The sequence below is a fragment of the Bos indicus genome, chromosome 11 (genome assembly GCF_029378745.1).
Source record: "Bos indicus isolate NIAB-ARS_2022 breed Sahiwal x Tharparkar chromosome 11, NIAB-ARS_B.indTharparkar_mat_pri_1.0, whole genome shotgun sequence".
Lineage (NCBI taxonomy): Eukaryota > Metazoa > Chordata > Mammalia > Artiodactyla > Bovidae > Bos > Bos indicus.
The window spans coordinates 20872130-20881371 of NC_091770.1; the positions used below are offsets into that span (position 1 = coordinate 20872130).

Genomic DNA, 9242 nt, shown 5'->3' on the forward strand with positions numbered 1-9242 from the left:
GTTATGTTCAAATCTGATACAAGTGGGTGGACTCTCTCCCCTCCCCTAAGTAGATATTCCAGAACAGTCAACATTTCCTGAGGTGCAAGTCTGAGGAAGACGCTCCACTGGGGGTACTGTCCGTTTGATCAGTTAGCACTCCTGGGTCTTCTAGACCCTTCTTTCCTGAAGATACTGAGGACTTAATTCAAACTTCCATATAAAGTTTCATCCCAATCCTTTCCTTTCTGGGCGATCTATTTGTTTCATATTTCACATGATCATTCTTTTTGGAAGATAAGAAAGCCTATCAAAAGTGCTTGCCTTTTGGACCACACAGAGCTCATTTCCTCTGTGGCAACAGGCCTCCGCAAGCTTTTTCTCATCTTATAATAGGGCCCTTTATACCTACCTACCTGGAGAAGGCAATGGCACCCCACTCCAGTACTCTTGCCTGGAAAACCCCATGGACGGAGGAGCCTGGTGGGCTGCAGTCCATGGGGTCGCTAGGAGTCGGACACGACTGAGCGACTTCACTTTGACTTTTCACTTTCATGCACTGGAGTAGGAAATGGCAACCCACTCCAGTGTTCTTGCCTGGAGAATCCCATGGACAGAGGAGCCTGGTAGGCTGCTGTCTATGGGGTCGCACAGAGTCGGATACGACTGAAGCGACTTAGCAGCAGCAGCAGTAGCAGCATACCTACCTATTAGGATGTTCTGTTTTAAGGCCGAAAAGCGCTTGGAGACAGGAACTGGGCTCTTTTCATCTTTGCAAAGCCAGTTCCTGAACAGGCCCCTGCACACAAGTTATGCTCTCAGCAAAACGGAATGAGCGGTCTTTGGGAAATAAAAGTCCAGTGTCTTTTCAGGACAGGAAATGGCAAAGCTCAGGCAACCTAACTGCCTCTGTGACTTGAACCCTTGGAGGAGTGCCTAAGACCAAAATTCACTTGTTTCAGATATCCTTGTCCCTCAGATGCTTTCCTAAATATGGCTCTTCCTTTCCTAATGGTGTGGATCATTTCCTCCCCCAGCCTATTCTCTCTCTTTCCAGTTATTTCCTCCCAAAGAAAGCCATTTTTATTTATTGCTGACAGTGCTTTCACCTACAGTGTTTGGTACTTTATAATTTACACTGCTGTCATTTTAGGATCCAATTGCAAGTTTTTTCACAACACAGTACAGCTAGACTCAAAATTCGTGTGCGCCTGCAGGTATACACTGATAAACCAAAAAACAATTAGAATTTATTTTTTTAATTACTACAATAAAATGAAAGTAGACGTATCAAAGAGGAATCTCAGATGAAGAAACGTTGACAAAACACTGAGAACAATGAGCAGAGCCCAGTGGCCTTGTACAAACTTTCCAAATATCTTGTGTGATAGTGAACATATTTAAGTTCTCAAAGCCTACATCTAACCTATGGATTCAGTTCACTTCAGTCGCTCAGTTGTGTCTGACTCTGCGACCCCATGGACTGCAGCACGCCAAGCCTCCCTGTCCATCACCAACTCCTGGAGTTTACTCAAATTCATGTCCATTAGGTCGGTGATGCCATCCAACCATCTTATCTTCTGTCGTCCCCTTCTCCTGCCTTCAATCTTTTCCAGCATCAGGGTCTTTTCAAAGTAGTCAGCTCTTCGCATGAGGTGGCCAAAATATTGGAGTTTCAGCTTCAACATCAGTCCTTCCAATGAGTACGCAGGACTGATTTCCTTTAGGATGGACTGGTTGGATCTCCTTGCAGTCCAAGGGACTCTCAAGAGTCTTCTCCAAAAGCTTCAATTCTTCGGTGGTCAGCTTTCTTTACAGTCCAACTCTCGCATCCATACATGACCACTGGAAAAACCATAGCCTTAACTAGACAGACCTTTGTTGGCAAAGTAATGTCTCTGCTTTTTAATATGCTGTCTAGATTGGTCATAACTTTACTTGCAAGGAGTAAGCGTCTTTTTATTTCATGGGTGCAGTCACCATCTCTAGTGATTTTGGAGCCTACTGTTTCTCCATCTATTTGCCATGAAATGATAGGACTGGATGCCATGATCTTTGTTTTCTGAATGTTGAGTTTTAAGCCAGCTTCTTCACTCTCCTCTTTCACTTTCATCAAGAGGCTCTTTAGCTCTTCACTTTCTGCCGTAAGGGTGGTGTCATCTGCATATCTGCTGCTGCTGCTAAGTTGCTTCAGTTCTGTCTGACTCTGTGCGACCCCATGGATGGAAGCCAACCAGGCTCCCCCATCTCTGGGATTCTCCAAGCAAGAACACTGGAGCGGGTTGCCTTTTCCTTCTCCAGTGCATGAAAGTGAAAGTGAAGTCGATCAGCCGTGTCTGACTCTTAGCAACCCCATGGACTGCAGCCTACCAGGCTCTGCTGTCCATGGGATTTTCCAGGCAAGAGTACTGGAGTGGGGTGCCATTGCCTTCTCCGTTGCATATCTGAGGTTATTGATATTTCTCCCAGCAATCTTGATTCCAGCTTGTGCTTCATCCAGCCCAGTGTTTCTCATGATGTACTCTGCATGTAAGTTAAATAAGCAGGGTGACAATATACAGCCTTGACGTACTCCTTTCCTATTTGGAACCAGTCTGTTGTTCCATGTCCAGTTCTAACTGTTGCTTCGTGGCCTGCATACAGATTTCTCAGGAGGCAGGTCAGGTGGTCTGGTATTTCCATCTCTTTCAGAATTTCCCACAGTTGATTGTGATCCACACAGTCAAAGGCTTTGGCATAGTCACTAAAGCAGAAATAGATGTTTTTCTGGAACTCTCTTGCTTTTTTAATGATCCAGCAGATGTTGGCAATTTGATCTCTGGTTTGTTTGCCTTTTCTAAAACCAGCTTGAACATCTGGAAGTTCACGGTTCACGTATTGTTGAAGCCTCAGTTCAGTTAGTTCACTTCAGTCACTCAGTCGTGTCTGACTCTTTGCAACCCCATGAATTGCAGCACGCCAGGCCTCCCTGTCGATCGCCATCTCCGGGAGTTCACTCAAACTCATGTCTATTGAGTCGGTGATGCCATCCAGCCATCTCATCCTCTGTCGTCCCCTTTTCCTCCTGCCCCCAATCCCTCCCAGCATCAGGGTCTTTTCCAATGAGTCAACTCTTCACATGATGTGGCCAAAGTACTGGAGTTTCAGCTTTAGCATCATTACTTCCAAAGAACACCCAGGACCGATCTCCTTTAGAATGGACTGGTTGGATCTCCTTGCAGTCCAAGGAACTCTCAAGTGTCTTCTCCAACACCACAGTTCAAAAGCATCAATTCTTCGGCACTCAGCTTTCTTCACAGTCCAACTCTCATATCCATACATGACTACTGAAAAAACCATAGCCTTGACTAGACGGACATTTGTTGGCAAAGTAATGTCTCTGTTTTTGAATATGCTGTCTAGGTTGGTCATAACTTTCCTTCCAAGGAGTAAGCGTCTTTTAATCAGCTTGGAGAATTTTGAGCATTACTTTGCTAGTGTGTGAGATGAGTGCAATTGTGTAGTAGTTTGAGCATTCTTTGGCATTGCCTTTCTTTGGGATTGGAATGAAAACTGACTTTTTCCAGTCCTGCGGCCACTGCTGAGTTTTCCAAATTTTCTGGCATATTGAGTGCAGCACTTTCACAGCATCATCTTTTAAGATTTGAAATAGCTCAGCTCAAATTCCATCACCTCCTCTAGCTTTGTTTGTAGTGATGCTTCCTAAGGCCCCCTTGACTTCACATTCCAGGATGTCTGGCTCTGGGTGAGTGATCACACCACTGTGATTATCTGGGTCATGAAAATCTTTTTTGTACAGTTCTTCTGTGTATTCTTGCCGCCTCTTCTTAATATCTTCTGCTTCTGTTAGGTCCATACCATTTCTGTCCGTTATCGAGCCCATCTTTGCATGAAATGTTCCCTTGGTAGCTCTAATTTTCTTGAAGAGATCTCTAGTCTTTCCTGTTCTATTGTTTTCCTCTATTTCTTTGCATTGATTGCTGAGGAAGGCTTTCTTATCTCTCCTTGCTATTCTTCGGAACTCTGCATTCAAATGAATATATCTTTCCTTTTCTCCTTTGGTTTGGGCTTCTCTTCTTTTTACAGCTATTTGTAAGGCCTCCTCAGACAGCCATTTTGCTTTTTTGCATGTCTTTTTCTTGGGGATGGTCTTGCTTCCTGTCTCCTGTACAATGTCACGAATCTCCATCCATAGTTCATCAGGCACTCTATCAGATCTAGTCCCTTAAATCTATTTCTCACTTCCACTGTATTATCGTAAGGGATTTGATTTAGGTCATACCTGAATGGTCTAGTGGCTTTCACTACTTTTCTTCAATTTAAGTTTGAATTTGGCAATAAGGAGTTCGTGATCTGAGCCACAGTCAGCTCCCAGTCTTGTTTTTGCTGACTGTATAGAGCTTCTCCATCTTTGGATGCAAAGAATATAATCAATCTGATTTCGGTGTTGACCATCTGGTGATGTCTATGTGTAGAGTCTTCTCTTGTATTGAGGGTGTTTGCTATGACCAGTGCGTTCTCTTGGCAGATTTCTATGAGCCTTTGCCCTGCTTCATTTTGTACTCCAAGGCCAAATTTGCCTGTTACTCCAAATGTTTCTTGACTTCCTACTTTTGCATTCCAGTCCCCTATAATGAAAAGGACATCTTTTGGGGTGTTAATTCTAGAAGGTCTTGTAGGTCTTCATAGAACCGTTCAACTTCAGCTTCTTCAGCATTACTGGTCGGAGCATAGACTTGGATTACTGTGATATTGAATGGTTTGCCTTGGAGACAAACAGAGATCATTCTGTCGTTTTTGAGACTGCATCCAAGTACTGCGTTTTGGACTCTTTTGTTGACTGTGATGGCTACTCCATTTCTTCTAAGGGATTCTTGCCCACATTAGTAGATATAATGGTCATCTGAGTTACATTCACCCGTTTCAGTCCATTTTAGTTTGCTTATTCCTAAAATGTCGACATTCACTCTTGCCATCTCCTGTTTGATCACTTTCAATTTGCCTTGATTCATGGACCTAACATTCCAGGTTCCTATGCAATATTGCTCTTTACAGCATCGGACCTTACCTTGCCTCTATCACCAGTCACATCCACAACTGGGTGTTGTTTTTGCTTTGGGTCCGTGTCTTCGTTCTTTCTGAAGTTATTTCTCCACTGATCTCCAGTAGCATATTGGGCACCTACTGACCTGGGGAGTTCACCTTTCAGTGTCCTATCTTTGTGCCTTTTCATACTGTTCATGGGGTTCTCAAGGCAGGAATACTGAAGTGGTTTGCCATTCCCTTCTCCAGTGGACCACATTTTGTCAGAACTCTCCACCATGACCCATCCATCTTGGGTGGCCCTACATGACATGGCTCATAGTTTCATTGAGGTAGACAAGGCTGCAGTCCATGTGATTAGATTGGTTAGTTTTCTGTGATTGGACCCCATGGACTGTAGCCTACCAGGTTCCTCCATCCAGGGGATTTTCCAGGCAAGAATACTGGAGTGGGTTGCCATTTCCTTCTCCAGGAGATCTTCCTGACTCAGGGATTGAACCCGCATCTTCTGCATTGTAGGTAGACGTTTTAGCGTCTGAGCCACCGGGAAATCCACCTATGGATTATACCAGGTTAAAATGCAGTTCTCACACCCCTCAGTTGGTAAGGAAACCCAGCCTTGCTGAACGTTGCTATTATACTCAGGGTTTACTTAACTTATAGTAGGTTACAGTCAATATGTACTAGAATTAAACTTAATTCTTTCTTTGGACAGCTCAAATCAAACTGTTAATTTAAATGACTTAAGAGGTAGGGATTTCCCTGATGGTCCAATGACTGAGGTTCAGCGCTCCCAATGTAGGGGTCCTGGGTTCGCTATCTGGTCAGGGAACTAGATTCCACATGCCACAACTGTAAGATCCCACATATGAACAACGAAGATTGAAGATCCCATGTGCTACAACTAAGATCTGGTGCAGCCAAATAAATATTTTTAAAAAGATTGAGAAGTAAAATTCAGGAGGCATGTTTAAAAGAAGTAGGTTTTTAAGGTCACTGTGAGTGACCTTTGAGCTTATTGCAGATAAGTTGTTCAGCGACAGTAAGTTCTTAGATACAGAAAATGCTAATTAGCCTGTCACTAAAACATGAGAAGAGCTAAAGAAGGAAGGCATAAATTATATTCTGCATAATTTAACTTAGGTGAGATAAAGAAATTACACACTTCCCGGTTAGCCAGAAATGCCTTTAAAACTCAGAAACAGTTTGTAATTCATGCAAATAATCAGTTATTTAACTCAACTGCAATTTCTTTTGCACTACTTTGTGCATACAGCCTCAGGCCTTTGACAAATTGCTTGATTGGATTGACTGTTGGTGATTGGTGTAGGCAGCAGCCATGAATTCCCATTGACACAACTCACAGGGAACTACAGGGTTATCCTAGAGTGGGAGACAGATTCACGGACAGTCTCAGGAAACTGATAGTCAAGGTTCTTTAGCCCCAAATTGCCTTTTAGTTTTAAATCTCATTGCTGACCTGTATAATATAATTTATAAGATATTTTGCTGGATGATGAAGAGACTAGAAAACTATATGAGCTGGTTTTTGTCTTCTCAAAGCTTGCAGTTAAGTTGAGGAAACAAGGCACATACCCAGGAGAGACTACAAGGCACATCTAAAGCATTACTCAGTCGTATCTAACTCTTTGTGGCCTCATGGCCTGTAGCCCTCCAGGCTCCTCTGTCCATGAAATTCTCTGGGCAAAAACCCACTGGAGTGGGTTGCCATTCGTTTCTCCAGGGGATTTTCCTGACCCAAGGATCAAACCTGGGTCTCCAGCATTGCGGGCAGATTCTTTACCATCTGAGTCACCAGGGAAGCCCCACAAAGCACATCTAACATACATATAATAACAGCAGCCACTTAAATAACGTGCTGTATACTGTGCTAACCACTACAAGGGTCATGTCAGTAAATTCTGACAGAAACCCCCTAACACAGGCATTATTATTACTGTGGCCATGGTACATTTAAAGAAAGTCTAGGAGAAGTTAAGAGACCTGCCCTAGAGCCACAGTTAGTAAACTGGAAAGCCAGGACTGGAACCCAAGAATCTGATTCCAGAGCCAGTACTTTTCATCAAGAAGAATGATTATTTAAGTGTTATTTACTGCCAAAGACATACAGATCAAATTTAGAGTCACTTATTATGATATTCAGTCACTAATTTCTAACAGGGCTTATACCTCTAATTCTGGGAAGGCATAAATAGATTATCACTTTTTTCACTGGTATAAGGAAATTCAATTAGCGTCTGTAGGAAATTACAAATATACTGTTTTAGTGTTCATTTTAAAATGTAATTTCTATAGACAAGGCCCAGAAATCATAAAGTCTCACCATTTTCTGATGGATGCATCATTTTGAACAGCTAGAGATGCAAATGATAAGATTTTATGCCCAAACTCAATTTCCAATATTGCTGTTTTGCTGAATACACAAAGTTTTGTTTCCTGCCTTAGCTTCTGCAAAAATCAAAGCCTTCATCTTACCTGTGAACAATATTTCCAAAGGATTGGAACCCTAGGGATGTGTTTTAAATAAGACATATTTAACATGAAGGGATTCTCTGGTAGCTCAGCTAGTAAAGAATCTGCCTGCAATGCAGGGGACCCCAGTTCAATTCCTGGGTCAGGAAGATCCCCTGGAGAAGGGAAGAGCTACCCACTCCAGTATTCTGGCGTGGAGAATTCCGTGGACTGTATAGTCCATGGGGTCGCAAAGAGTCAGACACAACTGAGCGACTTTCACTTTCACGTTAACATGAAATCCAGCTTCAAACAAAGTCCATTCAGAGATATTTCAATTATTAATAGTTCCTATGAAAGTTTGTCAAATCCAGAGTATACTGTTTGTGATACTATTTTCCTTGTAAAAGATCACCAAGAATGAGCACTATGGTGCTATTACCAAAACTAACCCCTTTAATTCTGGAGAAGGAAATAGCAACCCACTCCATTGTTCTTGCCTGGAGAATCCCAGGGACGGGGGAGCCTGGTGGGCTGCCATCTATGGGGTCGCACAGAGTTGGACACGACTGAAGCGACTTAGCAGCAGCAGCAGCAGCAGCAACCCCTTTAATTCAGTCCACATTTGGTTAGTTTTGGTGAAAAAGAAGCCACCGTTCCAAGAGTATGCACCCTGCAGGAAGTGCATCAAAGCACTATTACCTAACTGTGCAGTCAAGTGTAACCACAATGGTATTCTATTTCAGATGCTCTCACCCGGCACATCTGCTTTGGGCTGGAGCTGCCACTGTGTTTGGTCTCTTAAAAAAAAAAAAATCCAGTAATTTGGGACAAATCTGCAAAATGAATACATTGACCCTAGAAGGATATGTGGTATACGACCAGTGACAGGTCATATTCTTGTTATCAGTTATAGCCACTTACCCCTAGTCTTAGCAACAATATTGACATTATTTTTACCTTCCTGTCTGACTCATGTGAATTGATAGTGTTTAGATATCTTTTAAAATAACTGTAATAAATAGAGTAAAATCATAACATCTGTTCACTGTTTAGAATAAATAGAATTTATCAAAATAAATTCATCTTGCATATGAAAATAGAGGTAAAGCAAAATTAACCAGGTGCTCACTTCGGCAGCACATACACTAAAATTGGAACCATACAGAGAAGATTAAGAGCCCTATGCAAGGACAACATGCAAATTCATGAAGCATTCCATATTTTTGAGAGAGTGGACATATGTATACCTATGACTGATTCATGTTGATGTATGGCAGAAAACCACACAATATGGTAAAGCAATTATTCTTCAATTTAAATGAATTTTTAAAAATTTAACCAGTAGCTGTTAACATTTAACAAAATGGTATTAAGTGCTACAGATCACCCCAATAATTAGTGATCCGTAGCATGCAATACCTTTTTGTTAAATATGAGCTCTCGGTTCTTTTTAAATTTGAGTGAAAAATTATCTTGGATATGGCCCACCCCACCCCATCAAGGAAGTTTTTCATAAGGAATTTGCTATTAACCTCATCCTTTTCTGATCTTTGATGGCCAATGTAAAATGACAAGGAATGCTAACAATAACACATAAACTAGGGTTTGTTTGTTTGTTTAATTGTTTTTGACCTCCCCGTGTGGCACGTGGGACTTTAGTTCCCCAACCAGGGATTGAATCCATGCACCCTGCAATGGTAGCTCAAAGTCTTAAGCATGTGACCACCAGGGATGTCCCTAGACTT

At 42.2% G+C, this 9242-nt stretch overlaps 1 non-coding gene across 1 annotated transcript; it reads left to right on the top strand.

Annotated features, from left to right (window-relative positions):
- Positions 1-8618: 8618 nt before the first annotated feature.
- Positions 8619-8722, top strand: LOC139186050 (U6 spliceosomal RNA). Its single transcript, XR_011569618.1, has one exon. It is a non-coding gene; the product is annotated as a U6 spliceosomal RNA (small nuclear RNA).
- Positions 8723-9242: the final 520 nt, after the last annotated feature.